General features: G+C 56.8%; 1 protein-coding gene across 4 annotated transcripts in view; it reads left to right on the top strand.

Moving 5' to 3' along the window:
• Nck2 (NCK adaptor protein 2) overlaps nucleotides 1-27,688 on the top strand; it is a 100,862-nt gene that overhangs the window by 5,897 nt on the left and 67,277 nt on the right. For 2 of the 4 annotated variants that reach the window (XM_023717515.1, XM_023717516.1), the window contains exon 2: nucleotides 9,993-10,078. The exons of the other annotated variants lie outside the window; for them this stretch is intronic. The gene's annotated coding sequence lies outside the window, so the exon portion shown is untranslated. The remainder of the gene's footprint in view (nucleotides 1-9,992; nucleotides 10,079-27,688) is intronic. 4 annotated transcript variants of the gene reach the window in all.

Here is a 27,688-nt window from a genome sequence, read left to right on the forward strand (position 1 = left end):
CGGGCCGTGAGTGGAGTGGTTTAGGAGTGGAGAAGCGGCTTCATTCCGGCTTCCCTCCTGGTAGGTGTGTGCACCTGCAAGCAGCTGCTCTGTAGTTTTTATTTTCTTTGTGACAGCCTCACTGAGCACTGATCCCATGGCTCAGAATGCGCTTGGGAATATTTGTGAAATGTTCACTTTTTGTTTGTTTTGATACAGGAAATCGAACTCATGACTTCACGGTTGCCAGGCAGTCACTGGGAAGAATGTTCATTTTTAAAAATTTTTTATTTTTTGCTGGAACCAGAGATTGAGCGCAGGCTCTTGTGCTTGCCAGGCAAGCGCTTATTCTACTGAGCCATCTCCCCGGCCCCTAAAATGTTCATTTTTTCCCACCAGATCTGATTTTAGGACTTGGAATGACTGGGTGTAGGAAACATCACATTTTACGTTGTTTTTAAAACTGAGTGGTACATTACGCCTTTCCCAATGATGCACAACCCTAATACTACACTGTTGTGCGTCATTGTTGTCTTCCGGGTGTCCTGCCTTCTGGAAGAAGCCTGAGCCCCAAGAAGGTCCTAGCATGCTCAGTGGAGCAGTCCCAGCCCAGGACCACCCACCCCCTGAAGGGAGTTTGGGAGCCCAACGTCGCCACCCTGAGCCGCCTTTTGCTGGAAGTGGTAGAAAGCGGCAGGGCTGTGGTCAGTTTTGGTCCCAGATTTCATCCTGAAGGGCTAGCTACGGCTGGCCCTCATCATGGTGGCCTGGCTGCCGAACTATTCTCCATGTGAGCCCCCCTGAGTCTCCAGGGAGGAGAGACTTGGGTGTGTGTTTGTATGCGTGTGGTTTTAACGCACTCTCCCTGCAAAAGCCATTGAAGTGACCAGTTGTCAGGAGCAGTGACCTCCCGTTGAAATGCCACGCTAGTCACCAATGCCAGCCTTGGTGTTGTGTTAAATGTAGTCACGTTGAAGATAGACAAGTGACACTGCAATCGTATATCTCCTTTTCCTCTTTACATACAAAATACTGCTACTTCTGTGTGTGATTAGTGTGCAGATTAACACAAGGGCTCACATGTCCTTACTCTGGGGATCTTTTGAGGCCATATGTGCTCTGCGCACTGCTGTTTCCCCTGCTGCATTTCGAGAGGTTGGTGACCCCGGGCTGGGGACTGCTGCATGGAGAGTACGGGGACCTTCTCAGTCCTCAAGGTTCTTGTGATCTGTGTTCCCCAGAGCTGGGACACCAGGCAGGCAGGAGTGCAGTGTAACAGCGGAGTGACTGCTAGCCTTGCGCTTCCTGGGAAAGGCCTGGCTTTCACAGCTTCAAATTGGGGTGATGGCTGCACTCTGGCACTCCTAGAGCCCTGAAATCAGACGTGGTGAGAAGTGAACACTTCACAGAACTCTCAAGTGTGTTCTGAGCCTGGAAGTCCAGGGCTGCCATGAAACAGCACTCGTGGGGCCGCGTAGTTTTCGGGGTCTGATGGGGTTGGCCCTTCCTGGGTGAGGAGGACAGGAGCTCACATCATGCCTCTCAGGAGCCACAGCATCGCTCCTCTTGCAGACACAACCCTGAAATCAGATGCTGTAATTACCGCCCTCTGAGCTCCACACAGTTAACTCCGAGACCTTGGCCTGCCCTTCATGGTGCATTTGAGGTTCATGTAGGGAAGGAGAAACCGGAAGCCACCTGGCCTTGGGCCCCTGGCCAGCAAGTGGCAGCTGTGGACTTCACACTCTGACCTCCACGCTGGTCCAGCACCCTCAGCCAGCTGCGTGTGGGACCGAACCACACACTTCTGTAGGAAAGCCTGGAGACACACAGGTGGAGCTCACCAGTTGGCAGTAGAGGCAGGCCTGGGTGTGTTCTGGGGCCCTGTGTCAGGCATGCAGCGCAGGAGGCCCTGGATGTGAGTGATACACTGTGATGTCACCAGGGGGTGTGCCTGGGTACCTTGGGCTGACCCCCCCCCAATGGGTCCTGCAGCTGGGTGGGTGTCACACCACCTGCCCTGGCTCTGGCATTCATGCTATATCACCTGGTGGGTGGTCCCACAACCCATGAATGATGCTGGGGTCTGGGGTGCTCTGGGCATCTGATAGCTAACCAGTGCTCCAGACCAAGGTATCCGTGCTGGGATGTGCACCCCCCACACCAGGCCCTGTATTGAGCCAGGCAGCTTTCGTGTTATCACACAGGCTGGGCATCCCGATCCCAAGTGCTTGGGAACGGAAGTGCTGCAGATTTTGGGCTCTTTGTAGTGTTGGACATTTGCACAGATAGCATGGCTGTCTCGTGGGTGGGACCCAGATCCAACCTAGGACTCATTTGTGTTTCATATGCAGCTCACCCAGCACCTGAAGTCATGCTATGCACGGCTTCCTTACAGCCTCATCAGTAGTGACAGTGACCCCTCAGCAGAGGTCAGCAGTGGAATTTTCCACCTGTGGCATTGTTGTTTTGGTACTCACAAAGATGTCACACTTCAGGATGAGAGCTGTATGCCAGCGCGTGCACGGCTTGCACACGGCACTGACCACCACGTGGTCTGTGGGACGTGGCTCTTCCTGTGTGCCGGCTGCATCGCCTGGGACCAAGTGAGTGGAATGATTTTCACCTCCGCCTGGTCTGGGACAGCGGCTCTGGGGGCCTGCGAAGTTCATGCTGCCCCCTTCTGATGGGAAGGGGTATGGGTAGTGCTCACTGTGGACACTGCAGCCGCGGCTACTAGACTGCTCTTCTGCTGTGACCTCTGAAGGACTTGTTTCTTGGTGGCTTTGCCGTCCTCTCTCAGGTTGTGAGAGGCTGGGTCTGGTGTCAGTCAGAATCTTGGAAGTGGCAGCACAGAGTCCCCATGGGGGCTGAGGTGTTGGCTGGCTTTCCTGGGGCGTTTTGCCAGGCCTCATATCCCCCCCACCCCCGAGCTGGGTCTGTAGGCCCCATGGGGCTGGCACAGAGCCGATGGGACAGAGCCACAGACAGCACTGGTGGCTCTTGGGGGCTGATCTTGCACCTCTGGTCTCAGACGGGGTCTCCCTGTCCACCAGCTGAGACTTGCAGCTGCCCCACTTGGTGGACTGCTTCTTCCACAACCCATTCCAGGAGCAGCAGCAGAGCAGAGCATACTTGTTTAGTCATCCAGATGCAGAGGCTCCTGCTGACACTGTGGTCAGACACCAGAGCGCAGCGGGGGGCTGGGAGTGCCCAGGCAGGGCCAGAGCGGAGGCAGCGGGGGGCTGGGAGTGCCCAGGCAGGGCCAGAGCGGAGGCAGCCTGGCCCTCATCGCCCACCTCAGTTCCATGGCACATGAATTTTGGCTGGGTCTTCAAGGAAGTGCGTGAGTGAAGTGTTCTAATCGTGGCGGGGAGGAACCTGGCTGTGCGGTCTGTGTTCACTGTGGGCAGTCACTGTAAAAGCTGCCATCTCCGCTTTCTGATGCGGTGGTGAGAGTCGGCCATCGCTGCTCTGAGTTCTGGAAGCCACCTTGGGGGCCTCACCATGAGCACCAGAGTGCCTGGGTGCGCCTGTGCTGCTGCTGCTGCTGCTGCTAGACAGCAAGAAATACTAAGGATTCAGGGAGTTAGTTTAGGGACAGTTTTCAGAAATGTAATAATGGTGAGTTTTCATCAAATGACTTGTTTTAAGAAGCAAACCTAGCAGAATCTGGCAAAAGAAAGAAAACCAGATTTTTCAGATAATCCTAAATTTCAGGCAAACCAAATCGGAGTTAATCCCAGGTGCTCTTCACTGGCAAAATGGCTAAGGGCAGGATTGCAGGCAGAAAAGAGAGGATTGCGAATGTAGCCTGAACTAACAAGGCGCTGCGTGCGAAGGCGAAGTCAGAAGTCAGCACGTGGATAAGGCTACAGCTAAACAAATCCTGTTCGTGTAGATCAAAGCGAAAGCAGCAGGGTTTCCTGCCCTTCATTCCGTTGCCTCCCCATTCGGTCTTGGCGCATGGCTCGTGCTTGTCCTTCATTGCCCACATTTGTGTTGTGTCGCCGTGGTCACCGTCCCCAGCCAGGGCCTTGAAGTCGGTCTGTCGGGGTCTGGTCACCTGCACTCAGAGCCTGTGCCTTGTTTCCCCACCATCTTCGAGGGCTGCCAGGCTTGGGTTTGGAAGGTTCTCGTTCCTTCTCCCTTCGACCCTTCACTCACAAGGTGTGTTGGGCAAGGCTCGGCAGTCCTGGCCCGTGTGGCCGGAAGGCAGGGTGACACCTGTTCTGGGAAATGCAGGAGAGAGCGTGCCACCTGGTAGCTGTAATCCCTGCTCTGCCGCCTTCCTGGGCGGAGCTGGAGCTCGGGGTGGACTGAGGCGTGTCAGAGCGTTGCTTCCTGGCCCTGATTGGGCCGCACACAGCTCAGGCGTTCCGGCTGAGCGCAGAGTCTCCCTGAGTCTGCCTTCTGCAGGAGACTGCTGGGGGCCGTGAGCAGCAGGGCAGCTTTTGAGTCTAGGGAGAAAACAGTTTTATATGTGCAACTTCGCGTTCATTGTTGGAGCTGATTAGGTGTTAGATGTGGGTTGGGAAGGGGCAGGGGCTCGTGACTGCAGACCTACCAGTGCATGTGTCAGCATTCAGATCAGTTCATATTTTTAAAGCCTCGGTTGAGGCTTGCACGTCTTTCACCGTGTCCGTAAGCAGTTGATATCGCTGTAGGGTGGTTCTGCCCACGGGGACGCGTGGCAGTGTCTGGAGGCATTGTGAATTGTCCTGCCTGGCCGTGCCCCTGGCGCTCAGTGGGTGTAGGCAAGAAGCGCCACTACATATCTTACGGTGCACAAGACAGGCCCCAAGCACGAATTAGCAAGCTGAAATGGTAATATTTAAGCAACCTTGAGCTGACCGATGCTGGTCTGCTTTGTTCATCTGTGTAAGTCCGACACATCGTTCTTCAGAGTGGCCTGGGAGATCCGCTCCCTTCCCTCCTTTCAGTCAGCACGGTGGAGGGCCGCACACCCCAGTGCGGTGCAGCCACCGGGGCAGGCGTGAGGAGCCTTGCTCAGCGCAGCTGCCGGCCCGAGCGAGGAGCTGGGTTTTCCTCATCTCTAGTGGTGGTGTGAGGCTTATTTGTGGAGTTGTTGAACTTCTGTGTTCTGTTGTTTCGAAGCATTTCAATACACGTGCTAATTGGTTTCATTCATACCACTCACATCTCAGTTCATTAAAAGGAAAGTTTTGTGCTGTTACCTGTTTATCTTTTGTATGAGCCTTGTTTGCCAGTGATGTGTGTGCTGAGTAGCGTTGGGCTGCACTTGCAAGGTTACGGTAGGCAGGGCATTACTGTTGTTAGCCTCGGAGTATTGCGTTACAAGATTTTATTTTAGGTTTTTTTTTTCTTTTTCAAAAAATACAGCACTTTTATTTTTTAACTTTATAATTCATCATAGCTGTACCACATACTTAGGAAAAGCGGGTTTTTGTGGGAAACATCTTGGTGCCTGGCAGAGTGTGACTAAAACCTGCTCCTCCAGCAGCGCCCGCAGGAGTGACTGAGGGGCCTTTGCCCCTTGCTTTTAAAGTAACGGATTCGTAAAAGCTCATAATAAAAGACGTCTGTTTTTTGTTATGAGGGGACTTACATTACTGATTGTTTCTTGAAAAAGGTTTTTTATTTTGTTTTTTTGTAGTACTGGGGATTGAACTCAGGACCGTGTGCTTGCTAGGCAAGCACTTACTCTACTGAGCTATCTCCCCAGCCTAAGATGGTTTTATTATTTCTAAAATTTACAGTTTTATTCTAAAACTTCTGCGCTCAGCCTGATTTCTGAGCTGCTCACCTGTGCTAGCTTTTGAAAGCCTTGTTTTCTTCTTTGTATAGTTCTAAGACTCTCTGGGCAGACAGAACAAAAATACCGCAAATTAGACCTTGGGAAGGGAGAGGAGGGAGAGGAGGATTCGCGTTTGGCTGTGAGTCCCTGACTCCCCACAGCTACAAAACTGCGCACTAGCCGGCCTGGAGCAGGCGGCTGCTGTCTGAACTTTTTTTTCCTCCTTTGTAAATAGTTTCTTGCTTGAGCAGGTAAGAAGAGCTGGAAATGAAGAGGGACCCCCGCTCCCCCCAGCCTCCTTGCCTTTATTGTCATCTGTTCCGCGTAAATTATTTCCTGTTGTGTTGCCCTTCCTCTTGACTTTGCTGGTTCTTACCGCCTGCCTTCCGGTTCTGTTACTAGGACAAACAGCGCTCTGAGCTTTGAGTGTCCCCGGTGGATGGCAGGACAGCACAAGCCGTCCTTTATTTTCTTCAGTCACCCCATCTCATGTGCACTGTGAAAAGCTGAAAGTTAACAGTAATGCTCTGGACAGATTGGAGAGCCCGAGTGACGCAGGATGTGTGTCTCTTTGTTACTTGTGCGCTCTGTGTAACACTGGATTCCTCCGGGGGCGGGCGAGGGAGGCCGGGCCCTGAACGCCCTGTTTCGTAGAGGAGCAAAGCCCAGGTCGCCAGGACCGGGCTGGCCAGCGGGGCCCTGCAGAGCGCTTTCTGGGAGCCCTTAGCAGCACCTCCGGACTGGCTGTGAGTGGAGTGGGGGCTCCACCCCCTACTTGATGACTGTTTCAGGCCCCTCCCCTGTAGAGAAACCTCCAGAGGAGGCAGCAGGGTTGCAACTGTATCGTTCTGATCTTGATTAATAGCCAGTCTGAACGTGAACTTCAGGAGTCTTGATTCATGAGAGGAGCAGAGATCTGAGCCTCCTCTTCCTCCGGTACAGGTCCCGCCGATGTTGCAAGTCCCTTTCCACCCTCCCAGGCCCCCTCCTGTCCTTGTGAAGTGAGGGCTTGTCACCAGAGTTCTCTGCAACTGCTGGTCGCTGGCCCTGGCCTCCCTTAGGGTTGAAGGGGCAGTTTCTTGCTTATTAAGACAGGTCTTCTGATTTTTGGGTTTTGGTGGTATTCTGCCTTCAGAGCAGCACAGGGCGGAGGAACTCAAGTGGCAAGTGTGACTTGCTGTGGCTTTTGTCTGTCTGTGTAGTGAGGGCTGGAGGAGGGTGGCAGGAGCTGCTCAAGGCCCTGTGTGTATGCCGGGTCAGAGTCCTCCAAGGAGTACTTCCCAACCCAGCTCTGTGCCAGGGATGTGGGCACCCAGAGAGCTGCCTGCAGGGTGCTGTAAGTCAGGTGGGGGCTTCACAAGTCCCTGACCAAGTCCGGTCTTGGTGAACAGTGTGTAAAATGCTGCTTGCTTTCCCCTGGCCAGCTGTGGGAAGGCCCTGCCCCACCCCCAGGCCAGGGGAGAGGCTGGTTCTCAGGAGACGGGCGGCGGCAGGCCCCAGACACTGGGCTTGTTCCGCGGGCAGGGACATCCCGGGGCCTGGTGAGAGCTGGGCCCCTGCTACAGCCCGGCGGCACCTCGCTGACCCCACTCCTGCTGTACTTCTGGGATCGATGGCCCCCAAAGTTGGAGCTGGCCGATCTGTGCTTTTCAGATAACATGAAGTGGATTCGCACCCTGCCTACCTGCTTGAAACCTTGAAACTCTTACATATTAGTGAGACAGCTTGTAAAAAACCTGCTTTCAATAGAACGGCGGCCTCAAGCAGTGTGTGAGTTGTGACTTTTGTCGCAGTAGGGTAAATGCACTTGTGCGCCACCTCTCAATCCAGGGCAGATTTGTGTAATCAGATTGCCCCTTCTCCTCCGGGGCTGGGAAGGAGTGCTGCTGTAAGCTGTCCTGCTCAGACACGAAGCTTGTTTTGGATCCTGAGGGCCTCATTCCGCGGTGTTTGCTTTGAGACTCTTTTACCCTTGTGGGGGATTTTGTTACTCAGTTATTATTTTGCAGGGGATTAAGTTGAGGGCTGGGTCTGTATCCTTTTTTTAAAATGAAGCATTTCGGAGGGTTGCCGGAGGGTTGCCTTCTGCTCCGTGAACCGCTGTTCAGGGCAGGGCAGGTTTCGGGGCGTAGGAGTGAGCTCTGACCAGCGTCTGAAAATACATTAATACTAGCTTTCAAAGCAGGTGGAGTCGTAATTACCAACTCCTCATCGGATTCACAGTGAGCCAGTCTGCGTTTGCCTTAGCTTTTGATGGCGCCGATTAGTGTAAAATGTTTTTTGTGAAATAGTATAATTAATTAGTGATAGACTATAATTAATGCTTAGTGTTTCTCATCAACTTAATTAGAAAATAACACAAGTTTGATCTGAGCTACAAGTCCGTGACATGATTTTAAAGGTAGATGGACGCCTGCATCCCTGATCCCCGTGCTTCGGAGAGGAGGAAAGTGAGTGTCTGCTGAGTGGGCGAAGGATCTGGGGGACTGGGTGACATCTTGGAGTACAGAGGGGGTCACAGCCAAGTGGGCAGCCTGTCCTGTCACCCCAGCCGTGACGCCATGGGGGGGCTCTGCTCCACTCTCCCCAAACTGCAGGTGCAGAGGGAGACCCCACTGGGCTCCGCCCCCGGGCGCCAATCCGCTGCCCCTTTCCTGTTGCACGTTACCTAAGGCAGACTGGGAGGCTTCTCAGGGTGCTGTTTCCTTAGTCCATGTCTCTTACAGTGCGCTCTGTACTTTCCAAGTGGCCCAAAATTTCTGATGTTTTTATGAAGAAGAGTCTTGTCTGTTTTCTCAACTTCCATGTTGGCCAGGTTGAAGTCAAGGTGTCCTTCAGTGGCTTGGGTAGAAGAGCAGGGGCTCATGGGGTGCGGGTGCCCTCCCTACCTTGGGAGCATCTGGCTAGGTTGCCTGGGCCCCTGCCGGCTGAGAAGAGCTTGACCCTTCCCTCCCCTCTGCCTGACCCCGCACCTGGGCCCTGCTCTGTGCCCCCACCACAAGCTCAGCAAGCAGGGCCCAGGTGCCCCCGTCAGTCTCCTCTGCTCTGCCTGCAGGGGCTTTGCTGGCTTCTTGCCGTTCCGGTAGCCCGGGACGCTGGATTTGTGAAGCTGTGTGTTGGGTGTCCTGGTGGTGTGGTCCTGGATGGAGGCTTTTCACCCGGTGTCTCTGATACATGTGCTGGGGTGGGGAGGAGGCTGAGCTGGGGCGCCGTTAGGACCCTGGGGACTGGAGTGTGACATCCCCTGGGGCATCTGTTGTGCACGTGGGTGTTGGTGGAGGGCTGCTCTGGTCCCCCACTGCTTTATTGTTGTCATACACCGTGGAACCAGCTGCAATGTGCCACTCCCCTAGCCCCCTGGTGACAAGCCCTGCGTGGCCTGTTTGACCCGATGTCCAGGGAGAGCTCAGGAGCCCAGTGGTGAGCTCACTTGCAAGTGCCTGCGTTCCTTACCCTCCGTGTCAGGGCTTTGGGAAGACTGCCTCTTAGCCGTTGCCCTTTGTGCACAGTGAGGGATTGTGATGGAGGAAGTTCGTGTGCCACTGTGATGGGGAGCTTGGTGGCTGGCCCAGGCGTGGCTCAGATGCGGCTCGTGGCCTGTTCCCGTGAACTGTTTTATGAGAAGACACTGGGTTGCTTTGGTACATGTGAGCTGTGGCTCCTCTCTGGCACAGTGGCAGGGTGGAGTGGTGGTGGTCATGCAGCCTGGATGCTGTTTCTCCTTCAGAAACTGACCCTGAAGTGCAGGCAGGAGTGGCATGCGTGGCCACCAGCTACGCTGCGTCCCTCTGGGCCCCTGTGCCCCTGCAGGGGACAGGAGGACACCCTCACCCGACGGGTGTGAGCGCGAGCGTGGCATTGTGCAAGGCACTGGCTGGTTCTTGGCTCAGAGCAAGCGCTTAGTAAATACAAAGTCCTTCCCCTCCCATGACTCATATCCCTCGATGGCTTGCTCTGTGTGTGTGAAATTTTGAGATAAAGAAGTGGTTTGATGCCTACGTTTCTGCAGTGAAAATATCCCGGAGCGCTATCCAGCAGCAATAGACAGCAGGCTCCAAGGTGAACAATAGGGCGTGTGACTCCGATTTCCGGGTAACCACATTCAGAAAGGGAAAGCGGAGCAGTCTGATGTTAAACCGTCTTCATTAGACCGTCAGACAAATGTCACACAAATGCACATTTCATGTTAAAAATTATTAATTTCTGTCTGTCTCCTCCTCTCTTTTCCCCTCAGGCCTCCAGGTCCCGTGTGTATCTCCCACCAGGGCACCCCCCAGGCTCAGCGGCCCACGCTGGATAGTCCCTGAGCGTGCGCCCCAGGTAAGTGTCCTGGAATTCCATCCTGTGTGACCCTCCCAAGGGATGGAGCCCAGTCCTGCGAGACTGTTCCCCCAGGACCACCCTGTGTGTGCTGTCTGACCAGCTGCGAGACTGTTCCCACGGCTTTCTCTTTCTGCTGTAGTTTGCTGGGACCATTTGGTGACTCAGGAAGTATGGTGTCACTCCCTGGTGTGGCTTGGTTCAGTTCAAGCAGAAGGATCTGGGGGTACTCAGGCTCTCCCCAGGGGCAGCTCCCTGCAGCTGCCACCCACTGGGCTTCAACCTGGACACCCCCAGTCCCTCTTGGTCCAGAGTCCTTGGCCCATCCCAGTTCCTCAGCCGGCAGTGGTGGGTGGGGCTGGGTGCCCAGCCTCTGGTCACGTGTGAGACCTCCCGTGACCTTTGGGACTTGTGAACTGTTCCTATTGCTCAGGAGTGCCGAGGGCGGCCCTCAGCTCAGCGCCAGCGGCCAGGACCAGAGCCCCAGGCTACTCCAGATGCGAGGCCCTGGCCACCATGTGCTATTTAGAGCAAGGAGCAGCTGAGGCCTTTCTTATTTTACCTCCTTCTGGGCCTTTGCCTGAGTAACTGTGACTTTGCCTGCACTGGTGAAGCCCCAGGGTTTAGTTCCCAGGAAGCAAAAGGAGGAAAAATATAGTAACATTTCTAGGAAAGTGTAAGATACAGCTGGTGCACAGGGAGCAGGCTGCGAGTGACTCAGAGCTCAGCACGGCTGGGCCATGTGAGATAAGGCACAGTGGGGGTGAGCCCCCTGCGGCTGCCCGCAGGCCCTGGAGGGACACCAGCTGCGTCCAGGGCTGCTGTCTGGGCCCAGCCTGCCGGGCTGAGAGGGCACTGCAGGGACGTAGTGGGTGCCCGGAGCACTGTCAGTAGGCCCAGCATGGGAGAAAGCAGAGAGGCAGCCAGGGCTTCCGCTTCTCAGAGCAGCCTTGGCCTCCTTCCTTCCTCTTGCGAAGCTTTAGCGTGTCTTGGTTTGTTCGCGGTGCTAGGCAGGTGCTGACAGCCGAGCTGTGGCCCCTGCCCTGGGGATTGTGAGACTCACTTCCTAGGTTTTTCTCTGGTTCTGGATCCAAACACCTGGAACTTGAGCTCCTGGGTTCGGATCCAGCTTTACCATTCCCAGCGTGACTGGGCTCGATGCCCGCCCTCTTGGTGCCCCAGTGGCTTCACTGGAAAATGGGTTGTTTTGTGGATTAAAGGGGTTGAAACGGCGAGGGTCAGGAGTGCAGCATGGCGTGGGAGTCTGCCCAGTGTGCAAGGTGCCCTAGCTTCTGTCCCCAACACTACCGACAAACAGACCAAAATGGACCCGAGACGCCAGCACTGAGGCAGCACCTGGTGTTGTGCCTTTGTTCAGTGTCGTGGACTCTAGCACTGATAAGTGAGGAGGAGGAGTGTTCTAGGCTGATGGAGAGCCTTCCAGAGCCAGGCGTGTGGGCCCGGAGAGGCTTCCAAGAATCAGAATTTTTACAAGCTGAATATCTGGATGTGGCTTTAACGTTGGAGAGCACAATCGAAATTTCCGTTAGGGTCTGAGTGCATCTGGAGGCGTGCCTAGCGGCGCTATCTCACGCAGGGATCTGTGCAGAGGCCCGTGTTGGCATCTGGCTTCATCTTCCTGAGAGCTGCGATGGCACATCTGCGACAGAGGAGCACTTCTGGTTAACGAAGGAGGCCTGAAACTCTGGAAGATGGCTTTGTGTGAGGTTGTGCTTGAGCAGATGAGCGGGTGAGTGGCTTGTGTAGAAGGGGAAAGCCTGGAGAAGCCCGGACGTTTTCAGAGTGTGCGGGTCTGCCCTCCAGGACCTCTGACATGTGAACGGTCTGCTGGGGTGCAGGCCTCGGCTTGTGTGTGATGTCGTAGGAGGTTTGGGGTAGCGCCCTGACGTGGACTTTGAGGCCCAGCGATCTGATGTGCTGTTCCTTATTTTCCATTTGGAAGTCTTTTAATGGGCTGAGAAAGCTGGTGTTTTAGAAAATGTATTTTTGGCCTTCTAAGGTGCTTCCAGATGTCCAAGGAAGTAGCTGTGGGTCGTGAGCTGTGCCCCACTAGATGACTTGCTGTGGTGGATCATGTGTCTCAGTTTTTGGTGTTGGGATCGTGACCTCCTTCAGCACTGTCATTCTAACTTTGTAGTACAAAATGTGAGAACTTGTGCAGACTTCTCGAGAGTGGTTCTTCCTCACCATGTTCCGTAGTGGAATCTTTTGTCTTTTTCTTAGGACTAAAAAGCACTTCTTTTAAAGCTTGTCTCCCTGCAGGGCAGACAGCTCAGATTCTTTGGGAGTGCACGAACCTTTTAAGAAAGGCCAGAGCTGGCTCTGCACGCCCCGACCTTCCAGGCTCAAGCCCTTCTTTCCTCCTTGCCCTACTAGGTTTGCAACTTTCCCATCTTCCCTGCAGCTGCCTGGGGCGGCTTCCTGCTCTGAGCTGACTTCCGCCCTCTAGCCTGGCCTCCCACGCCCTCCCTCCCCTCCTGAGGTGTAGTGGCATTGTTGTCCCAGAGCTTACTGCACCCTGGAGAGCTCTGGACTGGCGCTGCACCCTGCTGCACCCTGCTTGAGATGCCCCCCTGGGCTGAGTTCAAGTCTGCAGGGTGGTAGAGAGGGTGCAGGATGGGTGAGTGGATTTTGCTGTTGTTCTTGGGGTACCCTTCTTCAGGCCCCTTGGGAGCTCTGAGCTCCTAGGCCCTGAGCTGGGGCCTGTGGATTCTGCCCCACACAGCTCTCAAGAGAGACCCTGAAGCCCAGTGGTTACTGGTCCCAGGGCCCCAGAGTGGCCTGTGTTTAGCCAGCGGAGAGAGAGACAAAGTCTGTTCTCTTCTGGGGAGCAGGCCTGCCCTGGGGCTCACTTTACCCTCTTGGCTTCCATCTGAGGGCAAGCTGCCCAGGTCCGGACTGCCCCATCCTGTGGCCACACCCACCCTCCCAGGACGGCCTGGGTCATGAGTGCTCAGGATCCCCACATGGGGGGTCCCTGTGCTGCACCTGTGGCTATCATTGTAGGGGCAGGATGGGGCATAGGTCCTGCCCTGGAGCGGTTCCCTTGGGAACTGGCTTCTCCCGGCCCCAAGCCCATGTGCTCGCACCCGCTCCTTCCTGGGCTCTCAGCACAGCACAGGGCTGCCTGGCGCGCTCTCCTGCCTGTGCCGTGCTCTGTCATGGCTCCACCACCTGGTTGAGCCCAGCGCTTTCCTTACGCTGGGCTTCACTCTCCGCCAGTCCCTAGATCCTGCCCCATGGGGCCCCCTGGCTTCTGGCCCCCGCTGCACCCCGGCACGAAGGTCTCTCCAGCCCAGCCTCTGCTCTTACCTCTGCACACTGGAGCCCACCTGGGTGCCGTCCCACAGCCTGGTCGCATGTGGAGCCCGCTGGACAGGCAGCTCCAGGCTCGGAGGATAGAGTCCATCCCGCAGGGCTCCTGCGTGGCTTTTCAAGCCTCCTGCCCTGAATCCGAGACACTGGCCCTCTGGGCCAGGAACCACGCTCTGCCGGTGCGGGTGACATTGCTGCTTCTGAGCCCGAGCCTGCGGCCCTTGTGCCTGCTGCTCGCAGGTTTTCTTACCCTTTGTCCAGAGCAGCATAGCAGCCACATGGAATGTTTATGCAGTTAGGCCTCGTGGTGTGTGTGTGCGCGTGTGCGCGTGCATGCATGCTGGGCCAGCGCTGCATGGCTGTCCAAGGCATTGCACTAGGGGCCCGGGCCTGCCGTGTGGCTCTGTGGTTCTGTGGTGGTCTGGCTCTGTGTGGATCGGCCTTTTTCTGAAGGCCAAGTGTTTTTGCCTGGGGCACAGTTGGAAAAGCTGTTCTAGAACTCAGGACCACTGAGGTCCGCAGTGGTCTAGGCCCTGTGTCTGAGGCACGTTCAGCCCGATTTGGGGAAGAGGCCCTGGTGGAGGCTGGAGTGTATGTGACAGCCCTGGCTGAGAGTGGCACTGTGTGTGGCGCTGGCTGTTGCTTTGGAAGAATGTGCCTGTGGCCGTGGGATACTTTTACTTTTACAGCCAAAAGTTTCAAAGTGCAAACAACCTGCATCCTGGCGTCCGTGGGCTCCATGCACAGCCCCTCTTCTGGTCCTTAGAGCAGAGTCCAGATGCGTGCGTGCTGTATGGTTTCCTAATACTACTTTATTTAAACATTTTTTTTTTTTTACTCTTTTTTTTATGTATTTGGTACAGGGTCTCACTAGGCAGCTCAGACTCATAGTGATCCTCCTGTCTTAGCCTCCCCAGTGCTGGGATTACAGGTGTGGACCACCACACTGGGTCTCGATAGCTGGTGTGGCATGTGGTGCCAGGTTCAAACCCTGGTCCCTGAGCTTGCCTAGGTGGGCACTTAGACCGCTGAGCTATCTCCATGGCCCCCTGATACTACTTTAAATCAGGCTGTGAACATTAAAATGTAGTTTCAAATAGATTTTGCTTGAACTTAAGTTATATATCCTCGGACTTATTTTTTCCTTTTGCCCTTGCAGCATTTTGACAGGCTCTTTCCTATCTTCTCCTGGAATTTAAATTTCTCTTCTCTTCTCTTCTCTTCTCTCCTCTTCTCTTCTCTTCTCTTCTCTTCTCTTCTCTTCTCTTCTCTTCTCTTCTGTCTCTCTGTTTGTCTTTCTTTCCAGTACCAGGAGTTGAACTCATGACCTTGTGCTGGCCAGGCAGGCACTGCCACTGAGCTTAAATCCCCAGACCATTAAACATTTTATTATTATTATTATTATTATTATTATTATTGTTATTATTACAATTTGTTGGGACTGGGTTTTGAACTCAAAGCCTTTGCACTGAGCTACATCTCCCTCTTCCACAATTTTTTAATTTTGAAACACAGTATTGCTAAGTTCTGAGGTTGCCCAGGCGGGCTCTGCTTGTGGTCCTCCTGCCTCAGCCTCCCAGAGTGTAGGAGCCCTTATTTCTGATTTTGTGGCCTAACTTTAGGAACTTCTGCTGTAGAGGGAGGCGCTGTCTTTTCTGCACCACTTTTCAGGCAGGCAGAAGCAGCTGATGACGACAGCTCGGGTTCAGCCGGGTTCTCAGGGTGCCCGCGCCCGGTGGGCGCTGCTGGCGTGAATTGTTTTCTGTGCGCACGAGCCATGCTTGGGTGTCCTCCCGAGTGAGCTGGCAGACGGGCCGTGGCAGGGCCCGCCTTTGCTTCTGCATTCCCAGGCGGCGTGCAGTGACTCCTGGGGTCTCCGGATGCTCTGGCTGGGTGCTGGCGTGGGGCAGGGTGCAGGGCCCCGGGGACAGCAGGGGTTGGAAGCCTGGGCCTGCCCCGCTGCCCTGGGCCCTGGGCCCCGGGCCCGAGACACTGGCATCCTGGGCGAGGACTCCCGTTTCCTTCTGGGCTCGGCGGCCGCATGCCAGCTTCCTGCCTTTGCCCCTCATTGCCGCAGCTCCTCCGGACACCTCGACGTGCGCAGAGAAAGGAGCTCAAGAGTTTCTTCAGAGTCCGCTGGTGACACTGATGTGGCTGGCCGGCCCGGCTGACTCCTCGTCACTCCAGCCAGGGAGCCTGGCTTCCCTGGGTCCCAGGATCGTTGCCACCATCTCAAAGGTGACTGAGTGTCTCAGTTACTTTTCTTTCATTGCTGGGACAAATACTTGACACCCACAATGAAGGAAGGAAAGGTATATTTAGCTCACAGTTTATGGAGGTTTCAGTCCATACAAAGCTGGCTCCAGAGCAGTTGGCACATGGCAGAGGACAGCCGTTCATGGTGGTGGGATACAGCAAAACAGCTAGAGCAAATGGGAGGCGCAATGTCAGCACTGGCTGCAGAGAGCGGCCAGTCTGTCTCCTCGTGTTGCCTGCAGGCTCTCCGCACCAGGCTGGGCGAAGCACTCACACCCTTAATCCCAGCACTGGATCATGATGTCATCACAGACTCTAGAAGGCCGCCCCATGACTGCATGAGACTTTGGGGGACAACTAGACACAAACCGTAGCACTGAGGAAGGACACAGCCCTCCAGTCCCAGTGTTGACTCAGCCACTCATTGTTTCTGGGATGGGCTCTGCTTCAGCTGCCAGCCCAACTTGTCAGCAGTAACCTAGGTGTGTCGTGTGGGGCCACATCCCATGAGTGGCAGGAGGAGCAAAGATCAGCCACTGTAAGAGTGGCTGCCTCTGCTAGGGCCGGCAGTCAGGCCCGGGACCTGGTCTTGCCGCAGTGGTGGCTGGGTCAGGGCGGTGCCTGGAGCCTGGAGTGCTGTAGTAGCCACAGCAGAGGTAGTAGCAGGGCGAGAGGCTTTGCATGCTGATTTTCTCTGTTGCTTGGGCCTGCGGCCAGAATCCCACCCACAGGCCCTGGGAAATGGGTCCTGGTTCTGGCCTGCTGGGAGATATCAGCCAGCCGCACCTGGCACGGGGGTGCCAAGAGCCAGCCGAGTGCGTGGCCTGTGCCAGTGCTGCCCACATAGTGGGCCCGTGCAGGTGGGCCCTGGAGTGCATGCTGACATGCAGAGTCTGCAGCTCCTGGACCTGCAGATGCAGAGCTCGGAGCACGACAGGCCAGCCAGGGAGCGGCGGGAGCACAGGGCTGGAGCCACCTCACTGGCCCACGAGGTTCTGGGCAAGAGCACAGGGGTGCTGAGCCGCCCTAGGGTGCACGCTGTGGGTGGAGGACGGACTGCTCCCCCTGTGCCGTGCAGAGCTCGTTGGACGAGGTCACCCCGCAGCGCTCTGCAGATCAAGTGGGCAGCAGAGCGCCTTCCCTCAGGCTCCCGCCTCTGCCTGAGCCCTGCGAGTCTCTTGGTGTCCTGGTTGGTGTCTGCACCTCTTCTCTGTCATCTCTGGCTGCACTCAAGGCCCAAGAGCAGCGTTTGGCCTGCGTGGCAGGACGTGGGTCCCAGGCACCGAGCCTGGCCTGTCTCCTCCATGCCACTGGTCATGTGGTAGGCATGGCATCTCGGATGGTGTGGGCTGTGGTCCCCCTGGATCAGTGCCTTATTGCCCACACTTGTGCACAAGCATGGGAATCCCGAGAGGGCTTTGCTTTGTGTGCTCTGCCTTCTCGGGCTGCAGAAGACCAGGGACTAGGGACCGACCTGTGGAAAGTGCCAGTGGGGTCCCGCTGGTGCCATGCACCTGTGCTCTGGCTACGTGGAGCTGCAGGCTGGCCGTGTGGACCTCCTGTCAGCTGCATGGACCTCCGTGGGGCTGCACCCCAGCTGCTGTGTGAACCCGTCCGCTTCACAGCAGCGTGTGTGCGTCCGGCCCTGTGTTCGCACTCTCCTGTCAGGTCCACTCCCTCTTCTGCACACTCCCGACTATCTTGACCTCTCGTGTTATTTTTGCAAAGCACGTCTGGGATGCGTTTGAGACCAAGCATGGTTTTATTTTAAGATTCTGGTTGCCAGATTAATCAGGGATAATAATTTGTTGAATATTTCGATGTTTTCTCAAGTGAAATCTTCACCGCGGAAACCTTTACCTTGCACACAGCTGGCTGATGGAGGGACCCTATAAAACTATTTCAGTGCTGTTACACGCCTTGTATTTCCATAATAGTTTTGAATATGTGGAAATTTTGCCGAAGGAACACTTTTCCACTTGGTATCTGGGTTCAATTTAATTCATCTTTAAATCTCTTTCTTGCTTTTAAACTCTGTAGCATGTCTAGGTTGTTTTCAAAAACTTACATGTTTTGGTGTGCTGGGGCCTGAACCCACAGCCTTCCCATTGAGCCATGTCCTTATCCCTTTTGAACTTCTTTATTTTGAGAAAGGGGCTTACATTGCCCAAGGTGGGCTTGAGCTCATGGGCCTCCTGCCCCTGCCTCCTAGTGCTGAGGTTACAGGTGCACCTCCCACCACACCCGGCTGAGTGAGTACTGAATGAGGCCATGCATACACCTGCAGGCTGCTGAGAGCAGGTGGGGACTGGACCCTGAAGTGCTGGCCTGAGCAGGAGATGAGGTCGGGGCTGTGGCGCGGGGGATGGAGGGGAGGGCGACACCCAAGAAGCTGGCTGGCACAGCCTCCCTGCCGAAGCCCTCCCGTGGCAGTGGGCGCCTGGGCTGTGTTCAGCAGAATCCTGCGAGAGGGCCAGGGCTGCTGGGATGTGCCGGCTCCTCCTTAGGCCTCCGTCCCTGCGTGGTGTTTGGGCTGCGGGAGGTGCCCAGTGTGTCTGCTTTCTGCCCGTTACGGACACAAAACTGCGTGTATTCGTTGTTACTGATGCTGATACTGGTGCTCTTATTCTGACTTCATTTATTTATTTTTTATAACAAATTTTGGGAAGGTTTCAGACCCACAGAAAAGTCGTATGGATAGCAGCTCTCGCAACTTCACCCCGTCATTGTCATCCGCTAGAAGTTGAACCTTGAATGTTCTTGTGTCCCAGCCTGGACCTAGCTTGGCTGTTGGGCAGTGGTGCTGGGCCCTTTAAGAGGTGGGGTCTAGTGGGAAGTTGTCATACATGGAGGTCCTGACCTTGAAGAGGTGGAAAAACCTCAGGCCCTTCCTCTTCCTGTCACTCTCACTTCCTGGGCAGGGCTCAGGCTGAAGAGCCCCTCCAGCTGAGGTGTCCCCACCTGGAGCAGAGATGGCTGTGTCTGAGTAGGCTGACCCAGGTGTGTGTCACTGTGGTGGGACACCGTGTCTCAGGTCACCATACTGTCCCTGTCCCTGTCCCTGTCAGGATGCCAGGGATGAAGGTGTCTTTGTGCACACCAGTCTCGGTTACTTTTCTCTTGTTGCTGAGACAAAGCACCCGCCACTCAAAGTTAGGGAAGGAAGGGTTTATTTAGGTCAGTTAGTGGAGGTTTCAGGCCATAATTAGCTGGCTCCAAGGCAGAGGGGCAACTTCATGGTGGTGGAACCACAACAACAGGAGCAATGGGGGGAGACACAGAGAGTGAGCGAGACAGACAAGCCTCCTTCTGTCCCTTATACCATACGCAGGCTTCCTGCCCAGGCGGGTGCAGCCTTCATACCCATAATCCCAGCACTGCACCATGAATTCCTCGGGGCTCTCGGGGCCGCCCCTGACTGTACAAGGCTTTGTGGGACCTCCAGACACAAACCCGAACAGTGTCCATCAGAGATGATGTTCCATTAACTTCTCATTTCTGCAGCTTTTACTTTAGTGTCAGTGGCTGAGTTGGTTTTTTTGTCTCTCCAGAGCGTTGCAAGCTCCAGAGGACCTTGTTCAGTGGTCACTGCATTGGTCAGGGTTTATTAGAGAAACGTGTAACCCACGATGTACAGACAGAAGTATAAGAAATGACAAGCTCGGCTCAGGGGGGTCAGCCGAGCGGTCTGCTGAGGGTGTCTGCACACCCCAGGCTGAAGGGTTCAGTCCGAGGCCTGGAGCTCGCTGCAGTGCTCCGTGCAAGTCCATGTGGGGGACGGTGACGGGTCTGTGACAGAGGGCTGTAGGCTCCCAGGTGGAAGCCGAACGTCTGCGCCAGAAGACGACGTCCAAGCTGAAGGAGAAGCCTGGAGCACCCCTGAAGAGCCAGCAGTCAGCCCTCGCTCCTTTCCTTTCTGTTATAAGCAGGCTCCCGCCCTAGGGTGGGTGTCAAGCTCACACCTGCCCTCCTCTTGCACAGGATGGGATGCTTACGAAGTGAGGACCCTGGCCCCCGCTGAGTCGCTTAGTTGAACTTCTGAACCTCTCAGGTTGACACAGTAACAGCATCCTAGAGGCACCTGTCCTCTGCCCCCAGGATATGGAACTGCCGAGTTGCTTGGCTGAACTAAGGTTTCGCAGATGGACGCTGTAGCAACCATCACAGTCCTAACCCTGTCCATAGCTGTAGTTTCTCTTTCTTGGAGATGTAAAAGTACTCTGATTGCAGGTGTTTGGAATTTTGGGTTTGCTCTCTCAGTAGACTTGGCCATGTTCCGTGTGGGACCTTGTGGTTGTTTTAGCTTTCAAGTTGTCAAAGAGGTCATCAGTCAGTTGTCCGTCCCTAGTTTGGCCTCTGGGCGCCTTGTGTGTGCACTGGAGGCTGGGGGTGGGGTGCAGTGAAGCCTCCGGGGTGTGGTCGTGATCCTGTGTGGGAGGAGTCCTTGTGTCCCAGAAGCCAGCGTCAGGGTCTCCTGGGGCTGATGTGTCCAAGGCCTGGAAGGTTGGCTGGACCCGCGGACCGCGGACGTGCATGGGGTGTCGGGGTCCTGCTGTCCTCTCCTGGCTGTCGTCGTCCTCAAGGCTGTGGGCTCGCAGCCTGGTTGCTCGTCTCCACCTTCATCCACCCAGCGCTCTCCAGGTGCCTGTGTCCCTACATGGCCTCGTGTCCTCACGGGACATGGCCAGGACGCTGTTTCCAGATAGGGCCCTGTTTTGGGCATTAGTACTTAAGCGTGTCTTCGTGGGAGGACACAGTGCAGCCCATCAGAGCCTGCCCTGGGTCCCCTACCAGTTCCATGCCCTTCCCATGTGCAGAATACACTTCCCCTACCCGCGTCACCCAGACCCAGTCCAGCAGCGACTCCAAGCCAAGAATCTCGCTTCAGTTTCCCCTCGCTCGAGACATTGGGTGGCACTTGGGGCGGTGTCCATCCCTGGACAGTTTCTCTCCATCCGACCAGTTTGGGATGCCGTAAGTCAAGTCGGGTGCCTGCTGGGCTATGTGTGCCATGTAAGTGGGAGGGAGAGCCCTGTCTCCCTGTTGCTGGTGGCCTTTGGCCTCTTCAGGATCATCGGGAGTCTGTGTTCACGTGGCCACTTCTACAAGGGCACCAGCCAGGTGTGAACAAGGACCAGCCCTTGTGGTGTGGCACTGACAAGCAGCGCTGGGAGGCGGAGAAGTGTGATTGAATGTCTTCCTCAATGGCCTCTTGCCCTGGCCGTGGCTCGCCCATTAGGCCTGGTGCTGGCTGGTCCATGGAGGGGGCAGGTTTATGTCTTCTGGGGCGGGTCAGCTTGGGCAGACCCGTGCTGCTGAACCACTCCCGGGAGGCTGTAGGGTCTTGGTGAGGTAGACCAGTTGGTCTCAGAGTTGGGTCACCTGTGTTACACAGCACCTTGTGTCAGCCTGGTCACGGTGACGGTTTTATGTGGACCTTGGTTACTGGCCATGTACTCAGAGTATCAACTACATTTGTGTTTGGTTTTTAGAAAGTAACTGAAACAGATGTTCTTGTCCATGCATGAAAGAGCTGAGGACGTGTTTGTTACTTACCGTTTCTGAGGAGAGCAATTACGTGTATACTGGAGCTTTGATAATTGATGGGCTGGGGAGTCAGACCGCACACACCGTTAGGAAAACATCTTTTCTCAGACACAAGTGACATCAGAGTGTCCTGCCTCCGAGGTCGAGTGAGGGTGCTGACGGCTCATGTTGGGGCTCAAGAGAACCTCACCTCCCTGTCACTGGTTGTTGCTGTTCTGTTTTCAGTTAGTCAGGGCAGCGTTTCCACAGCAGACGTCATCTAGGCCAGGGCATGCGCTCTGGCGGGCTATGGCCCGGTGACTGTCGTCCACACGGGGTGTGGCTTGGCCTGGCCTGCACCTCCACCTGCCCTCTCCGGCCCGTCCTGTCCACTGCTGGGCAGGACAGGGATCGCTTGGGCACTTACTTTTCTTCTCCTGATGCCCCAGCCCCGGTTGCCAGGCAGGCAGCCGGGGGTCAGCCAGGGTTTGGCCCCAGTCCCGTCTGTCCTCTTCCCTCAGCATGACTCTGGAAGTGTCAGGTACCCATGTGAGTCCCTGAGGTCCTGTGCAGGTCTTTTGTGCTAGGCCCTGGGTGCCGCTGTGCTGACAGTGACCACAGTGGAAGGGGACCTCACTGCTCAGTGCAGGATCCCGAGGACGCTTGCAGGAGTGCCTGCCGAAGCTGGCCACTCGACCAGTGGTCCTGGGATGGCCGAGGACACTGGCCGGGAATGCGTGTCCTCAGTTTGTCACCGATGCCTGCTTCTCACAGGTGTGGGAGCAGCTGTTGTGATTCTGAAAGAAGCGAGGAGCCCACAGAGGGTGTGTGCATGTGGGAACAGGAGTGGGCTGTCTATCACTGCTGGCGCGTCTGCAGGAACCGGGTGAAGGGGCGGTGTCCGGTGGGTGGGTTGCAGGGCCACCCGGCTTCAGTGAACGTTGTGGGCCAGTTCCCCTCCTTGAGACATGGATGAGGGCCTTTGAAGGTCACCTTGGTACACTGGGCTCTGAAGAGAACAGGGTCCTGAGGCTGCCTGGTGCCTCAGGCCAGCCTCCTCTGCCTGTGGGGCTGAAGATCCTGAGAAAAACCTTCAGCTGTTCTGAGCATGGGTGGGCTCTCTTCTCTCCAGAAGGCAGAGAGGGCGCCTCTGTCAGCGGCAGCCACACTGCAGGTGTGAGGCGTCCCCTGGCAGGGGACACCGAAGGCGCTATGCCAGTGCCACGCTGCTCCATGCAGAGGCCGGCGCCCCGGGGTTGGGACCCTGACCTCGAGCGGCACCGAGGGTCAGCTGCAGCCTCGGCTCCTGGCTGTGCCCGGCTGTGGCCCTGGGGCCCTTCTCTGTCACGCAGAAGATGATGGGCTGGGTGCTTCGGGAGGCAGGCCCTGCCCTTTCTGGCTGAGGGAGCAGTCACAGTGGATCAGGCAGGGACTGATTCAGGGTGGCTCTCGGGAGCAAGGCTGGCAGCCACTTGGGCATTCAGGGGGACTTGGTGGGGAGAGTAGCAGTGGCAGAGGGGCAGGCTGCTCTCCTGCTGTCCTTGTACCCTGGGGCATGAGCTGGACTCCAAGAAAAGAGGGGCCAGGTGATTCTGAGACCCCTAGGAGGGGAGTAGGACCGCCTGGTGATGGGTGGGCAGGAGGCAGCCGGGGGCGAACAGTTCCCATGGGCGCACACATGGGAGAAAGGAGGCCCAGGTGGGAGTGGGCAGGGCCCCGGGCCTGCGTGCCCGGTGAGACGTCAGGCAGGTGTGGCCCTGGACATGTCAGGGCCAGGGCTGGGGCCCAGACCTCGGGGAGAGGCCTGCAGCCCGGAAGCTCGCCCGCACCCCACCCTGCCGTCCACCACAGCTGCGGGGGAGCCCTGCGCCCACACACCGCACTTCCCCTTCCCCCTGGCAGAGGTCGGGCGTGCGTGCATGTTCTCTAGCTCATCATTTGAGGAGTGGGAGACCCGTGAGTGCCAAGGGCATGGCAGGCCAGCCGGGTGGTGCCCTGCAGAGGCGTCCAGGCGGCCTTTGTTTCTCCAGGAGGGGACTGTGGAAGAAGCCCTCCCAGCTGTCTGGAGAACGCGGGCAAGGCCCTTGCCACATGTGGAGCACCCCTCTTTTTCTGCCAGTTTGTCTTGTAACAAACTCGTACTAGGGCTCCGTGGGCTGGAATGGGGTGTCCTCCTCTGCAGAAGATGGGCTGCTCTTTGGGCCCCTCGCACCTGGCACCCCTGCGCTCCCCCTACCCTTGGTGTTAGCCCGCGATGTAGTTCGTGCTGCGTGAAGAATTTGTGAGCCGGGGCTGGGGAGATGGCTTAGCAGAATAAGCGCTTCCCTGGCAAGTGCAAGGGTCTGAGTTCAATACTTGGTTCCACCAAAAAAAAAAAAAAAAAGAATTTATGAGCCGCCGTGTTTGATGAAAGGTGGTACCCTAGGGTCTGCCCTTGTGGCATCCCATGGAGCTGGTTATCAGGGACTGACTCCACACATGCTAGGCTGGTGAACCCCGGCTCTTCAGGCCGGTCGTGCAGGTGCTGGTTTTGCTGACACCAGGGGTGTGTTGACTTTGGAACATCTGTGTTTCTGGTGTGGCTGGGACGGCACTTGGATGCAGAGGAGTCCCCTGCAGCCTGGCCTCCTCCTCAGCCCCTCAGGGAGGGCTTGGGGCCTCCGCGCTAGAGCAGGGCTGTGGTCTTATCAGCTGCCCCTCTGCTGAGCTGCAGGAGCCTCGTCTGTCCCCGGACCCCGGCGTGTCTGCTCCCGCGTGGCGCCAGGTCACTGTGTTCCTGCGGTTTCCCCAACAGCATGCGTTGTAAGGCTCCCTTTTTATGAGTCCCTGTCCTCAGCACACGGCGCTCACATTCCTCGCGTGGAGCTGGCACCGCGTATGGCCCTCCTCTCTCGCCTTCTGTCCCACCCCGCCTCTGCCTCTCCCCCTGCTCTTGGCTCCCTTCCCACTTGCCTGTTTCCTGATATCTTTCTTGTATTTTTCTCCTAAATTTCTTTGCACTCTGGGTTTCTCCTGAAGGGACAAGCCCTGTGTCTCAGGTGTATTTCACATGACGTGGTCTCGAGGTGCCACTGTCCAAAGCCATGTGTTCCACCTGTGATGGAGCCACCACACACCAGCGACCAGAGTGGCAGTTCTTTTTAGTCTCCTAGTTCCTGCCCTGACTGGTGTTTATTCCTTGTGCAAAAGGGGACTGAAGGGCGGTGGCCCCACCTGCCTGCCTCGAGCGTGGTAGGAAGCATCTTCCCCCAAGATGCCTGAGGATCCCGGGGAAGAAGCTGCGGTGTGGTCACCGGGCCACCTGAGTGGGTCACTGCTGCCTCAGAACGGTGAAGCCACTGGAGTCCAGAGTGGCCCTCCCCGAGGGCACCTGGGAGGCCTTGGCCTCTCCTCCGCCAGCCCTTCCATGCTGTGTCCCCAGGCCGGCTGTCCTGCCTGGCATGGCGGGGGGGGCTCTCCGAGCCCCGTGGTACCACCAGTATCTAGGCTGCTCCCAGGCCCTGACCTGTGTCTGTCAGCGTGTGTCACCTTCTAGGGAGTGCACACAGCATCACTCTAAGGGTCCGTGGGACGCTGGCAGGGAGCTGTTGTTCCACGTAAATGTTGTGCCTAATTATCTGTTCTTGTGTGTAGAAGAAAATACATAGTCTGGCTGCAGGACATGACATTTGTGTCCCTAGTGGCGCTTTGGGGAGCTGCACAGAGCCAGGCCTGGCGCTCTGCATGAACACACGTGTCTGTGTGCTGCGCCACTCTGCGCTGGTGTGTGTGTGTCGCTTCTGGCCTGCCTGGTGCTTTCCTCCTGTGCCTTCTCCCTCGTGGCGGGGCCCTGCCCCTCCTGTCAGCTAGTTGTGTTGTGCTGGGTCATCTGTTCTGCTTGGGGCACCCTGACCTGCTGACTGAGGCTGGGGTCAGATGTGAACAGCTCCAGCCGCCTTGGAGAGAAGGAACCCTGCGCAGGGGTGGTCCTGGTGAGAGCCAGCTGTCCCCAGGGCTATGAGCACCCATAGTCACCCTGCGTCCTGGTGCTGTGTGCTGTGTGGGGCCATGGGGAGGTCATCGGGGCTGTGGGCATCTCTGGGTGGGGTCAGCCTGGCCTTGGCCTGGACCCGGACTCCTCCTGAGCTGTCCCCGCCCCACCCCCACCCCCATCCCCTGCACAAGGATCCTTCAGTCCAGTCCATCCATGCATCTGGGCCACAGAGGGAGGAGGACCGGGCTGGGAGTGAGTTGCAGCCCTTTAAGAAGGGCCCCAAGGTGGCGCCTGGAGGCAGCCAGTGCCCAGCTGTCCCCAGTGTGGGCCGTCCTCACCCTTCCCTCATTCCTGCCTCCTGCTTCTGCCTCCTGTTCCTGGGACTGGGGCCTCTTGCAAATCTGCCTGGTGACGGTGCCGCTTCCTGCCCAGCGCGCTGCTGCCCCTCATAGCTTGGCACCCCCAGGGCTGTCCTGGCTGGAGACCGGCTCTCCCTGCTGTCCCCTCCACAGCCTGCTCTGGCCCTGCAACAGTGGCTACGGGAGCAGCTGGTTCCTGCCATCCTCACCTCTCCTTGAGGGTCACTACCAGCCTGGCCTTGAGCTCTTTCTCTTCTAGCCATCCCTCCTCACCCATGTGAAGGAGCCCCGGGTCTGTGCAGAGGAAGGGTGACCTGGGTCAGATAGAAGTAAAGATGGATACAGAGGAAAAAACTGGAAAATCAGAATTCCAAAATTGTGCTTTTAAGAAAAACTACAGCTTCAGCATACAAAGTTACTCAAACCTCTTTCCAAGAATCTTTAAAAAAAAAAAAAAAAAGTCATACCTACCTTACAGACACAGTGAGCCTGTGATCTGGGCCTGTGTGTCTCCCCTGAGGTGACACCTCCTTCTGCCCAGCACATCCCCAGGAAGCAGCAGTGTGGGTGGCATTGGCTGTCAGCTGCAAATGCAGGTAGGGGTTTGCATGCGATCCAGCCAGCCTCCAAGACCCCAAGCCCAGGAACAGTGGGCTCTGACGCTGACGCCCCTCTCTCTTGAGGTGAGGGCCCACACTCCATTGCTGAGGGTGCACATTATCCATCACTGCCTAAGGAACCCCATGTGCCTCTGTGGATGTGTCCTGAACACTTCTTCTACCACAGGAACCTTGAACCCGCAACTCACCCCAAAGCTTGAGTGGGTCCAGAACACCCCTGCCAAGTGGTCATAACCAGGCTCCGCTCTGACCTCTTCACAGCGAGGACAGTGGCTGGCCTGTGTGCCCACAGCTTACATGGAGAAGCTCAGGGTGGCTCTTAGGTGCTGGGGCCTCTCGGAGATGCTGGGGTTCAGTGGTGGTGATCCCCACGGTGAGGTTGGGCACAGGGAGCCCCCAGACTCTGCTGCCCTCATCCTGAGTCGCAGATGCCTGTTGTGGGAACCGCCTGCCCACGGTTCCAGATGCACAGGGAGCTGATGGGCTGAGGCTTTGCTGGCACCACACTGTGTCGGGGACCCTGCCTGGGCAGTGTGCTGGCCCTCCGGGCTGTGCTCAGGCCCGCTGGACGGGCTCCTGACCCACTCTTTCCCAGGTAGCCCTGAGGCGCCCACACACCCATCCTGAGAACAGACGTCTCCAGGGGGAATGTGCAGGCCAGGCCTCCTGGAAGGTCCAGCTGGGCCCCTGCGACACCCTGCTGGCCGTTGCTCTTGGTCCCTTCCTGGCCCTGCCTGCCCTCTACTGGTGACAGTGACAGCGGATGCGCCTCCCCCGTGTCAGACCTGCTGTGCACCGTGAGGAGGACAGCAGCCACGCCCAGTCTCCATTTCGACTTTCTCTTTACCTTGGTTCATGTGAATTCCTGACAGGGTGGAAGGTGAGAGGTTGGGAGGAAAGGCCAATTTCGAATAAAGTCCATCTGCAGTCACTGTGTGGGACTTGAGACAAAAGTTAGAGAACCTCTGCTGTTTTGGGTTCAAAGGATCTCTGTCCTGAGCCTCCTCACGCACAGTGTGCCTGGGGTGGTGCAGGACGGAAGGGCCGGCAGAGGAGCCTGCTCCAGTCACCGCCTCGGTCCTGTGTGCTCGGGATCTTCTCCCCTCCGGTCTGGGCACAGAGGCTTCAGGGGCTGGGTGAGCACCCTTGCCCCAGGATGCCCAAGTGGGGCGCCCTGGGAGGAGCCGTGCCGCCTGCCAGCCCTGCAGAAGATCCGAGGACGGTTCCTCGTACCTGGGTGGCCCGTGCCCAGCTACGTAAAAAAAAAGTTGGGCTGGACCGTCCTTACGCGAGGCTGCCTGCGCTGGTGATCGTCTGTCCTGTTTCTGCTCCGCGTGGTCGCACTCCCTTTGGCGCCCTGCGCTGGGCCTACCCACGTCGCCCTCCTCTCTGCGCCCCTTCCGCCCTCCCCTCGGCACAGCGCCCCCTTCTCCACACAGTGCCCTCCTCTCCTGCACAGCACTCCCTTCTCTGCACAGCACCCCCTCCCCGCACAGCGCCCTCCTCTGCACAGCACCTCCCTCCGCACAGCGCCCCCCCC

This window comes from Octodon degus, unplaced genomic scaffold (genome assembly GCF_000260255.1).
Source record: "Octodon degus isolate 3935 unplaced genomic scaffold, OctDeg1.0 scaffold00052, whole genome shotgun sequence".
NCBI lineage: Eukaryota > Metazoa > Chordata > Mammalia > Rodentia > Octodontidae > Octodon > Octodon degus.